This window comes from Pinus tabuliformis, chromosome J (assembly GCF_031772625.1).
Source record: "Pinus tabuliformis cultivar Carrire ecotype Pingquan chromosome J, CPIR1, whole genome shotgun sequence".
In the NCBI taxonomy this organism is placed as follows: domain Eukaryota; kingdom Viridiplantae; phylum Streptophyta; class Pinopsida; order Pinales; family Pinaceae; genus Pinus; species Pinus tabuliformis.
This window is the reverse complement of record NC_142295.1, coordinates 1,389,636,638-1,389,648,454: the sequence shown is the minus strand read 5'-3', so window position 1 is coordinate 1,389,648,454 and position 11,817 is coordinate 1,389,636,638. Positions and strand designations below refer to the sequence as shown.

General features: G+C 35.6%; 1 pseudogene; it reads left to right on the top strand.

Moving 5' to 3' along the window:
* Window positions 1-7,715: 7,715 nt before the first annotated feature.
* Window positions 7,716-7,854, top strand: LOC149232539 (U4 spliceosomal RNA; annotated as a pseudogene).
* The last annotated feature ends 3,963 nt before the right edge of the window (window positions 7,855-11,817 follow it).

The window sequence follows — 11,817 nt, the reverse complement described above, 5'->3', positions numbered from 1 at the left end:
AATAGTGAGCAATGAATATGCTCCATATGGTAGCATCAATACATGGCATGTCCATTAAACACAAGGCCTCCATGAGCTATGACATAATCTCTCTAAATGCGGCAGTAAATAGGAACACTAGCCAAAACATGTGATAGTGCATAGGGCCTTCACAGTCATACTCCACATGTGCATCAATATGAACAGATAGGAGCAATATAACAGGTGCATATGATCATCATGAGAAACAAAATCTATGAGGCTCATCAATATGATACCATCAATAAACACATGACCTCATCATGAGCAACAATAAAGGAATATACCATAGAAGCAGCAACACGTATTTCCACATCATCATTCATCCCATCACCATCAACAATAATGCATCATTAACTAAACAGGGGAAACATATCAATAGGTAGCAGCAATAAAATATCATGTGTAATCTATCCATGAGGGTAAATGTTGAGAAACAACATCCATCATGCCAAACATCATGAGCAGCAACAAATGCATAAACTCATCATAGACGAACAACCTATTACCAATGAGGCATAAGCAAAAAATCATGTATACTCCATGTATGAGTATCAAAATATAAATCATCATGAGTACACAATATCTCGACCATCAATGTGCATCAGACTATCATGAACAGTGGCAACCATCTTCGTCATATCTTATCCATCCAAAAGCATATCAGTAGCATGCATAGTGCATCTAGATAAAAACATGAGCCATAAAGTGCACAATCTAGATGAGCCAACAAATCTCCATGGAAGCAACATACACATGACATAATATCATCTAGAAATATGATCATCATCAATAAATCAATTATTTAATGCAAGCACCCTGTTTCATTCGAACGTTCAATGTGTGGCAGCAACAACAAAAATCTTCGTGAACACAATGCCAACACATTCGAAATCCATTTTGAAGCACAAATTCTCCCCCTTAATGTGTGATCCCTCATCACACCTTGATAATGCATGGCTTCCATATCATCATTAACATAAACCAAACCAAACATATAATTGCTCCAAAATGATTAACAAATGTACATGGATGCTCCATCTAAAACATACTTTAATAGGAAAAAAAACAAAAAGCCTTCAAAGCTCATGTACTCCCCTTGAACACTATCCCATATGGCTGCATAAAAAATAATTTCCATGCAACTCATAATTGAACCATATGCTCCCCTTGAGATCATGCATGCCTCAATTTTTGTGGGAGTACCTTACATCTCTTTTCTCCTCCAAACTTTCAACTGTTGATCCTTCCTCTTATGCGGTTGGCTTTTCATATTCACCTCTCTCTGGTTGGATCTCCTGAAATGCATGGGAGGCTTACAATCCTTGGCCTTATGGCCAACATTATCACATACAAAACATCGAATGTGACCAAGGAAATGAGGAATAGGATGATATCTTCTATTAGTACAATTTCTTGATTATGAGATTTCAGAACTTCCACATTATTCATTTTGAGTTTTCAACGTTTCAAGTCAAGACCATGACCCATCATCAAGAAAAGCCTGTAGAGAAGAGAAGCAAAATGGAGGGATAAATAGGAGAATGATGAGAAAAGGGAGAAAAACACCAACCAACAGACTGACCTAAAAAGTAAAATAGGTTATTTATTAAAGTTTTTTTTTTTTTTAATTCAATAATGATAAATTTATTTATGTAAAGAAGATTATTTATTAAAGCTTAGCCTAATTATTTTTATTTATTTATAATATAAATTCAATATTACTCTCATAATTTAATGACTAAATTACCATAATACTAAAAATATTAATATGAATAACGACGAAAGATTTAATTAATAAATTTAATTAATAACATTATTAAATTATTTTAATTTTAATTTAATAATGATAATTTTAATTTATATAAATTAATTATTTAATAAAGTTTGACCTAATTATTAATAATTTTAATTTTATATCCGGCAAACCCCTCCGTCTCTCAGATATCTCAGAAATGTTCTCATTTTACTTCGTCCTCAGACTCTGATAAGGATATTCCGCCGCCAGGGCAGAATAGTCTTCAACTTGTTTCGGCTCAGCCAAACTCCACTGGATGGGTTAGCGTAAGCAAGAAAAAAGGAAAAAAAAGTCGTGTGATAGTAACTGCCCCCTCAGGGTAGTTCTCTCTACTTAATTCTAGTTTTTGTTATTCCGTGCTCTCTATAGCCCTCCTGGTTCTTCGTCTCGGAGTAAGGTGGAGCCTCTCTCCTTTGGCTCCCTTGCTTTTCTGCTTTGCTTGCATGCAAGCTTGATTATACTATACTCTTCTTTTCTTAATAGAATTAGTCTTTATTCAAGAAAAAAAAAAAATAATAATAATAATAATTTTATAATAAATTAATTTCATTTTACTTTTACAATTTAATGACCAAACTTATTATATTCAAATTTGAATCTTATTAATAACATTAATTTGGATGGAGAGGAGGGCTCTAATTAATATATTTAATTACTAGGTTACCTCTAACTATATAAGTAATAAATCTTTAAAAAATTTAATAAGGAAATTTTTAATTAATAAGCCTATGATATAACTAAAGAAAGAAAATACCTAGAGTTAATAATGATATTAATATAATTGATGAATTATTATAATTGTTAAAGCTAAATTAAATCAAGGGGGTTATTAATATGGGGAGTATATTATGATTAATATGGTGCTATAAATATGCGGTGTTATTATGAATTACTAATAAATTAACAAGGGAAGCTGAGATTAGGATGATGAGAATAAAGGGGGGGCCACTTTAGATAAGTTTAAGGAAAAAGGAAAAAAGGGGAACCAAGTGTTAGAAGGGGGCGTTATGAGGGTAGGAAAAAGAGGGGGAGGGGAGATTTCCTTTGCATGCATGCTTGATGTATCTTATCCTTTGCTTACTCCTTTGATGAGAGAGATTAATCTCTCTATTTCTGCAAACTATTGTTATGTGTCCATGAATTCCACACTTGTAACATTTGCCAATTCTATTCTCTTCTTTGGCCTCCTTCTCTTGTTTTTTTGCTCCTTGCATGGCTCATAGTTCTTATTACTTTTGTTGCAACTAGGTGCTCCAATAATTTTTCATTTCTGAGCACTAGTTTTAAGCCTCTCAAATTCTACCTTCATTCCTTCTTGTAGGTGAAATTTAAGATCTGAAATTTCTTCCTTGAATGCACACTCATTTTCATCAAACCTTTGCAACAACATCCCTTGATCTCTATTTTCAACCTTGAGCCTTTGAATCTCCACTTCTACTGCTATTATCTATGATTTCTCTTCATTTTTTCAACTAATGCTTGAACTATCACTACAATCACTAGTGCCTTCTTCTTCTTGTGACAAGGATTGATTAGTTGTTGCAATAAAACTAGAATCCTTTGCATTTCTCTCCAATTCTGAAAAATGAAATTTTCCCCCAAGATACAACTTTTGCAAATTATCCAACATCTCTTTGGAAATATCACAATTCTTCACATGAATTCCATTAGATTTTGAAAGGCTATTTAAAATAATATTTTTAGCCAAATCATTAGATTTATATTTAGTTCCATACTCAACTAATAGAAAAATATCTTCATCAAAAAAAAAAAAATATATGAATCTAATTTCACTCTCCAAGTTGCAAATTTACCTTCATGAAGTACTGGAATACATTACAAATTTTTTTCCAAAATCTCCAAGATCCACTTTCTAGTGGTCAAGCTGCAATCGAGAGCCCGCTCTGATACCAGTTGTTGGAAATATATTTACTACTTAGAGGGGCGGTGAATTAGTGGTGTGGCACTTTTTTTCTTTTTTACCAATCACTTAATATTTTACCATGCATAAACTCAAACACATAACCATAGATCAGAACATCAATAATAAACATTAAAACAAAAAATCAGTTAACAGATGAACACAGGTGTTTCTGTTGGGAAACCCATCCATGAAAAAAAACACCCTGTTGTTGCTCCACTGCTCAATTTATTTTATTAATTGGTTAAGAAAATTATACATGGATCAACTCACTCCCATGAGCCTTCCAGACTTGAATTCTTTCATAGTATTTTGTTCCTTTCAGATAGGAACCTATTTCTCTCTCCGATCTACAGACTATCATCTAGTAAAGGCCACCATGATCAACAATACTCACCCAACTACCATTGGACTATCCAACACCTATTGGATGGAGAAAACTCTTCACTCTACTGAATCCACCAAGTCACTATCTACTCAAAGCCTCCATGCCTTCACTACCTCCATGTGAGCCTCCTTCCATATATTTTCAAGATGGACTCTAAAAACATGCTCAAATTGAACACTGCAACAACATAACATCAAATCTCATCAAATGATAAATATGCAGAACAAGATGCAATCAACAAGTCCATACAAAAAACACCACACCAGCTAGAAAACAATATCCTCAACTCACTACATTAATCCACAAGTCATCGACACAAACTCTACATAAACATGATGGCTAAAATATGCTTCAGTTAACTGCTACTACAACTGCAAGCTACTTCAGAAATTATGCACTTGAGAAACATGCAACTTGCAGGCTCTTCTCTAAGCTGTCACCCACACCACTCAACTAGATAATCAAATCAACTCACAATGAGCTTCCTCCAATATATAGATGAACTGAAGTGCTCAACTCAATAATTACATAGAACTACTGAGCTCAACAATGATGTTCACATGTTTGATTCAAACCAGATTCATCTCATTGACCCAATGAACCACTAACTCCACTAGCATTTTTTATCTTTTCAACTTTGATCCTTTACTGGAGGTCCCAAAAAATTTCTCGACCATAAACTGAAAATTTCTCACTAAGGAATTTGACACAAACTAAAAATTAGCTCAACAATGCGAGGAATGTCGAGCTAAACTTGAAAAATTCCATAGATGCTCCCTTGAGTTAGTCATGCATGCATCCATAGACTTCCAAGCACTCCCAAAGGCTTCTATGGATGCGTCCGTGTACATAACTTTCATTTTCTCTGAATATGGACCAAATTTTGAAAAACTACTCTTGAGAAAGATAATTTGGTCCATTCTTCGCAAATCCCATGTCTTAGAAGTTTGAGATTCGTCTTTATTTTCCCATAAAATCCAATATAGAACTGTCACTTCTATCCAAAAACCATACTCAACAACTCGGCCTAAAACTGAAGTAAAACATATGTTCTTTAGCCCAAAACCTCTACCACCTGATTTTCATTTTCCTTTGCTCCTCTACACTCCTCCAATATTCCACAACATGTCTGCAACTCATGAATAGGTAGGGAACAAGTCTATGACATGCTAGACCTAATTTTCCAACTTTAGGACCGAGACCAACACCTACAACTCCTTAAGCAACAACCTCAACATCTCTAACACCTGCAACAACATCTCCAACAGTTGCAAAAACATCTCCATCACCTGTAGCAGCATCTCTATCCTCTATAGTAGTAACCTCAAGTCATACAACTACCTCCATTATTGATCGAAGCAACTCCAACATAAGCAACCACATCTCACAGATGTAGCAGCATATGCAATGTCTCCAAGACATGTATAGACATATGCAACATCTAGACCAACACTCCAACCACCTGTAGCAGCAACATCTCCAGGCTACAACACAACATCAACACCCACAGTAGCAATCCATTGTTGTATCAGTAGCATCTCTAACCACACCACTTGGATCCATCTCCAAGTGAGCAGCCACTACTCATCACAACTACTAGGTCTACTCATAATTATGTTCACATCAATTCCAGCTAAACAATACCATTACCAAACATGAATCACCATACACATGGCAAGCAACACCAAAATCTTGTTGACATCAATGCCAACACTACATTGCCAACAAGAGAAAACTATTCTTTTGATAAGGAAGAAGTGACTTAATGTTCCACTACTGGAACTAGTGCATAGCCATTGTAACTATGTATTTAGATCTTTCACCTAATTCTTGAAGTTCAATGAGCCAACACATTTTCTTGCATGTATCAAGTATATTGTAGGACTATTCCTTGGATATTTACAATATATGTTATGTTTATATGTACTAAGGAAATTGAACTACTTCATTGGATTTGTTACTTATCATGTTGAATGTGTGTTTTACTTTCTTTAATGATTGTTGTGTCTATGTGAACTATTTCAATAGATATCTAATAAATCTTTCTTTGCTCTTGTGTGTTTCTCTTATGTTAATACTATTACTTCCTTCCATAGACTCACTCTTGTCTTCCTGTCATGATGGTCTTCTTTTACACATTGAAATTGGTGTTATACAATGTCAAATTACTTGCTTGTTCAGGAGCTATGTATATAATCTCTTGTGTTATTCATTGAAGCTAAGGCAAATATTGAGTTATTGTGGTTGAGTCAATACTTCGGATGGGGTTCTTACTCTAAATAGTGTGAGGTGGTCTAAATGGGACTTCACATCGAGGAGACTCCCTGTATGTTGGTAGTATCCAAGACCGTCAATAACATGGTTAAAAAGAAAGTATGAATATATTATATAAATTAATTGAAAAAATAAATTTCATGTTTAAAACATCTAAAGTAATTTCACATTTTACATTTGAAAAAATAAATTCTATGTATAAAACATATAAAGTAATTTCATTATTTTACAGTCTCGTTCTTTTTCCAAGTATATTTTTTTGAGTCCTTTTATTTTAAAATATAGAAAATATTTGATGGAGTTGTAAATTTAAGTTGTGTAGTGTACCCAATCCAAGTGTTTAAGGAAATTTTCAAGGTGTTAAATACATTTATATATATTCAAAAATGCAATTTGAGTAATGAAAAATTAGACATGGTGTGTGTGTGTCTATTATAACCAAGGATCTAGCCAGTGTCGAGAGGGCTCAAATCTTTAGAGGTGCATAAAAAAAATCCATAAGTTTCACAACCTAAAATAGGGTTTCACTTCAACAGAGATTCATCCCAAGGCTCGCTAAATCCATTGTTAAAATGGATCTATAATGGTTTATTTACTCTTTTCTAAATGTTATAATTCCAATTCAGTTTGTGATGAAGATACACTTTTAGACAATTGTGTGAAGCCAATTTCTCTAAATTATTATTATCAAGAAATTTTAGGGGTTAATATTCATAGGTGGACTAATTTTCCATTTTTTTTCTAAATAAATATGCGTCAATTTCCATTTTTTCTAAAATGATTTGCCCAAATTTATAGTACATCATTATTTTACCTTAAAAATCACCAAATATTATATTGACTAATATAAAATCATTACAAATCTAAATATTTCTACAAAAATATCACCAAAAAAATTACAAATTGCATATTAAGAACTAGTAAGATTCGCCAAAGTTTTTAAACTTTAAACTTCCATCCTTAATATTTTCTCTGATTATTATCATACAAAAAATTAATATAATTAGTATTTTTAAATTTAATTATCATAGTTTTTAATTCACTATAATACCATAGGAAAAGAAATAACTATAAATATAATCTTAAAAAAATTATTTTTTAACAAATTTATTTTAAACAAAAGAAAATAGTCAAGCTAATAAATTCTAATGATAAAAAAATTATTTAATTAACTTAAAAATTATTAAATATTTTTTTAACATTATAAACTAAAATAAATAAATAAATTTATATACTTATTAATAATATTTTCCCATATTGAATATTCAAAGAAAGGTATGAATAATTTAAAATGGAGGAGCAAACGATTCCTAAGCATTTTTGCGCGCGGGGCAATGACGGGGCTAGTGAGGTAAAACAAAAGTGCATCAATTGTTTGGTCGAAAAATATTTCGAAACACACTCGTTGGCCCGGGCTACACATTGGCCTTTGAGAATTTTTGGAGGGATAATGTCTACTTGAGGAAATGATGTCAACCTTTTTACTCAAATAGTGGAAGTCACAGACACAATTTGTCTAAATAGTAGTGGAAAAAATTCAGCCATGTTGGCATTTGTTGCACAAATATTTAGTAGCAATAACAATATTGACCATATAGTGGTTTAATTTATTTATAGTTTGTTGCGTTGAAATTCAGTAGTAGCACAGGGATCTACTAGATCAACAATGTTATTGACCGTATAGTGATTTTATTTAGTTGTATTTCCCTATTACATTGCTTACCATTATGTAAATGACCCTATTAATACAATTTTAAGATTATAAGTAAATAATACTAGAAAGGTAGCTCTAATTTGTTTGATAAAAATGTTAACCATACTTATTGGACCTATACAAAATTAAAATTAGTTTTTTAGGAGGAGGAGAGTTTTTTTAATATTAATAAAGTCAATTTTATTATACATTTTAAGAATATTTTGAAATCTGAAATGTCAATTGTATCTGAGAATTTGACATTTGAAACTAGGTCAACTGTATTTCTAAATCTGACAGAAACTAGGTCAAACAATATATCTGGCCCTCATCCACCAAATTCTGAAATCTACAATGATGAGATGGCAACAAGGTAATGATGACGACATTGTGATAGTAACCTTTAAAGGTGTAGGGAGTAAACTGTGAAAGGTAATACCCAGTGTGTAAAAACAATAATGCAAGGTGATTACCAATGATGGAGTCAAAAGTAAAATTAAATTCTCTACATGATTTGATAATCAAAATCAAAATAGAGTACAATGAAGCATTTATTGAATGACGACAAAATTATCGTAATTGCAAAGGTTGGTGATTATTTCAAACACAAGTTTCTATTGGAAATATGTTGTCATTTATGGCAAAGGAAAAACATTGATGATGTTGTTATTTGATGGCAAAGGCAAAGCATTGATGGTGTTGTCATCTATGGAAACGATAATGAACATGATGAGAGGTATTCATATGTTGGCATAAGGAGGATGTTGGATAAGGATTGTCAATGTTGTTGTATCCATATCATAGGTAATACACTGGTAAAGCATATAAGACTACAAGAAGAAGGAAGATCATCACATGTATGGCCAAGGATTTACAAATCTCAAATGTTTACAAGCAAAATGATGAAAAATAGTCATGGAGCTAATTTTTTAAGGTACAAAGAATTTGGAGCCATTTATTGTATAACAGATCATCCCAGATGTAAGTGAGACCCATTGAGAAGGAAAGAGCTATGAAAGAGCTTTTGTAATATCAAGAATGACCTCCTGGATTCAAGGTTATGGGCAGTTAAAGGCAAGACCCCAAAAGTCAAATTTTACAGAGCTATTATTGGTTATAGGACCTTTGGAGCATGGTTAGTTTGGCGCATTCCCCAGACATGGTGGAGTCTTTAGCAAAGCATCCAAATAGATAACCAGTGAAATGTGGAAGATAATGCAGCAATGATAAGTGTTTAAATTGTTCGATAATGGAGCCCCACATAACAGCTCATACCAATAGGAGTCTTCCCCAAAGTATTCAAAACACTACATAGAACAACTAAAGTTCCTCTCCCTCATAACCTCGGCCGAGTCCCTCACTTCTTTGGGGAAGGTGAGCGATAAATCGCTCACCATCGGAATGGTGAGCCCCTACCGGGCCTCTCCTTTACAGTCGAGCTGATGGCGGCCTTATTAGTCGAGTGTGCTACGCACCCTGCCGGTCCTCACCATCGGAATGGTGAGCCCCTACCAGGCCTCTCCTTGACAGTCGAGTGTGCTTACGCACCCTCACCATATGAATAGTGAGTGACGCCATCCCTACGGGCCTGTTGGTTGAGCCCCCTACCGGGTCATCTCCTCACACGTTACCTCACCCTTAGGGCCTATTGTCAGGCAAGTCACTTAACGTACCTCTCCCGTTGGTCGAGCCCTCTCCTTTTAGTCGAGAGTTTGTTACCTCACCCTGTCGGGGGCACGATGGCGGTCTTACTCGACTTACTTACCAGGTTAAAATGATAGGGTTTGGAGAACCTTACCTTCGCAGAGCTCAGGTAAGACCTTGAAGGACCTTACCTGAATGGCCTTGCACTGTATCAAATAGGTCCGCCTATAACGTTACAGGGCCTTGCCATGCCTGCTACTTTTTGTATTTGCCTAACGACTTTGATTGATGGGCTAAAGTAGTGTAGTGGTGGAATATGGAGTTATGTTTTCTCCTTATGCTATCCCTAGTTACCGAAATGGGATAGTCAAGTAATACGTGAAATAAACACTTCTTGCCAATTACCTATGTTATAGAAACACTTCATTGCCAAGTGATCTATGGAGTTATGACTTCTTTCATGGTGGGGATAACCCTTCTTTCTAGTGCATCACCTGCCAAGTACTTATTGAGAGCTGCTCTCTCGATCCCCCTTTCTTCCTTTCGCAGTCAGTTGGCTCGAACTGGGTCAGGGAATGAATGTATTATATAAGATACCAGAGCTTGTGAAAATGCCCTCTCAGCTCCTTCTACCTGTCCTACTTAGCCCCTTCTACCGGCCAGTGAGTGACATCTCGGCCCTAACCTCTTATATCGGCCCCATATTCTTCAGCCCCTAGCGCCCTACCAGCCTTCCGGCCTGTTCCCTTCTACTGGATGGAAATACTCTGGAATAAGGGAAAGTGGATAACCTTAGTGAAGTGAGAACCTTTTCGTTCATTATCGTTAAGGCAGACCCGCCACATGACATGAAATGAATGGACCATACTTCCTAACCTTACCTTGGACCCTAACCTGACTTTGGGATTTTTCACCAGAGTCTAGTCCTATCTTCCTACAGAGGCGTATATCATTCTGGAACGGGTCTCAGAACCTACTACACAGGGCCAATAGGTTACATTCGAATATATCTCTCTCTCCTTTTCCTTTTCCTCCTCCCTCGTATGTTATCTTTCCTTACCCCATGGGATATGCCGCAGCAGAGATTTAGTATGCACCCAGGAATAAAATATGGGTTCGGAAGAATTGGTATTTTGTTGTATACCGATTTACGTAAGGGTGATCAAGCGTAAAGCTAACTGGTGATTTAGTGAATAATATAATTAATGAAGACGATCTTAGCTTAGCCGGTCTAACTCAATAATAGTGGACCAGGAAGCGGAAGCTTTCTATGTGGTGGGGCATTATTACGCCTAATAACTTGGTCGTATTCCTAACGCCAAATACATGTTAGCCGGCCGCCGCTAGTGGACCGTTTCCCGATGGATGATTGACCACCGTTGATCGACCATTAGATAGTGAAACGAGGTGCGACTGAATGGATACGATTGAAGCGAAAGAAAGCGTGAGGTAACAGGTCTTGAGCCCTCATGGGCAGGGAAAGCCTGGTCCATCTCGCTGGTGGGGCCCTCTATGTTCATGTAGGCACTGGAATAACCTGGCCGATCACGTTCACTCACTTCTTCGATATCCCCACCTGGAGAGAGAAAGGTTCCCTCGATATTATGGGCCTTTAGCGCTATCATTGTTTCTAATCGAAGAGCCCCCAACAATACTACATCAACGGGGCATCAATGGTGGATTGTTTTTGCATAAAGTGCCCTTGCTAGAGGCCTTTATTAGACACCTTCCATCCTATTGGAATAGGAAATAAGTGCTGCTGCTGGGGCTTCTTCAAATACGCCTTGCCTCGCTCGCTTATATCCTTGGCTGGGCTGGGCTTGGCTCGAATAAGCTGTTCTTATCTCCTTGGCTCGAAGTCCCACCGCCTTAACATTCTCTTCCAATGATTGATTAAGGTGCCGGTGTCATGGTTCACACCCAGGAGGAAAGCTTCTTTTCTTAACCAGCTGGCTTATATTATTATATGATATTTCGCACGATACGATCAATTATTATAAAATTCCACCCTTCATGAACCTACCTCACAAATAAGAAAGAGTACCATACTGAACTTATAAGGTAAGCCCATCAGACACCAG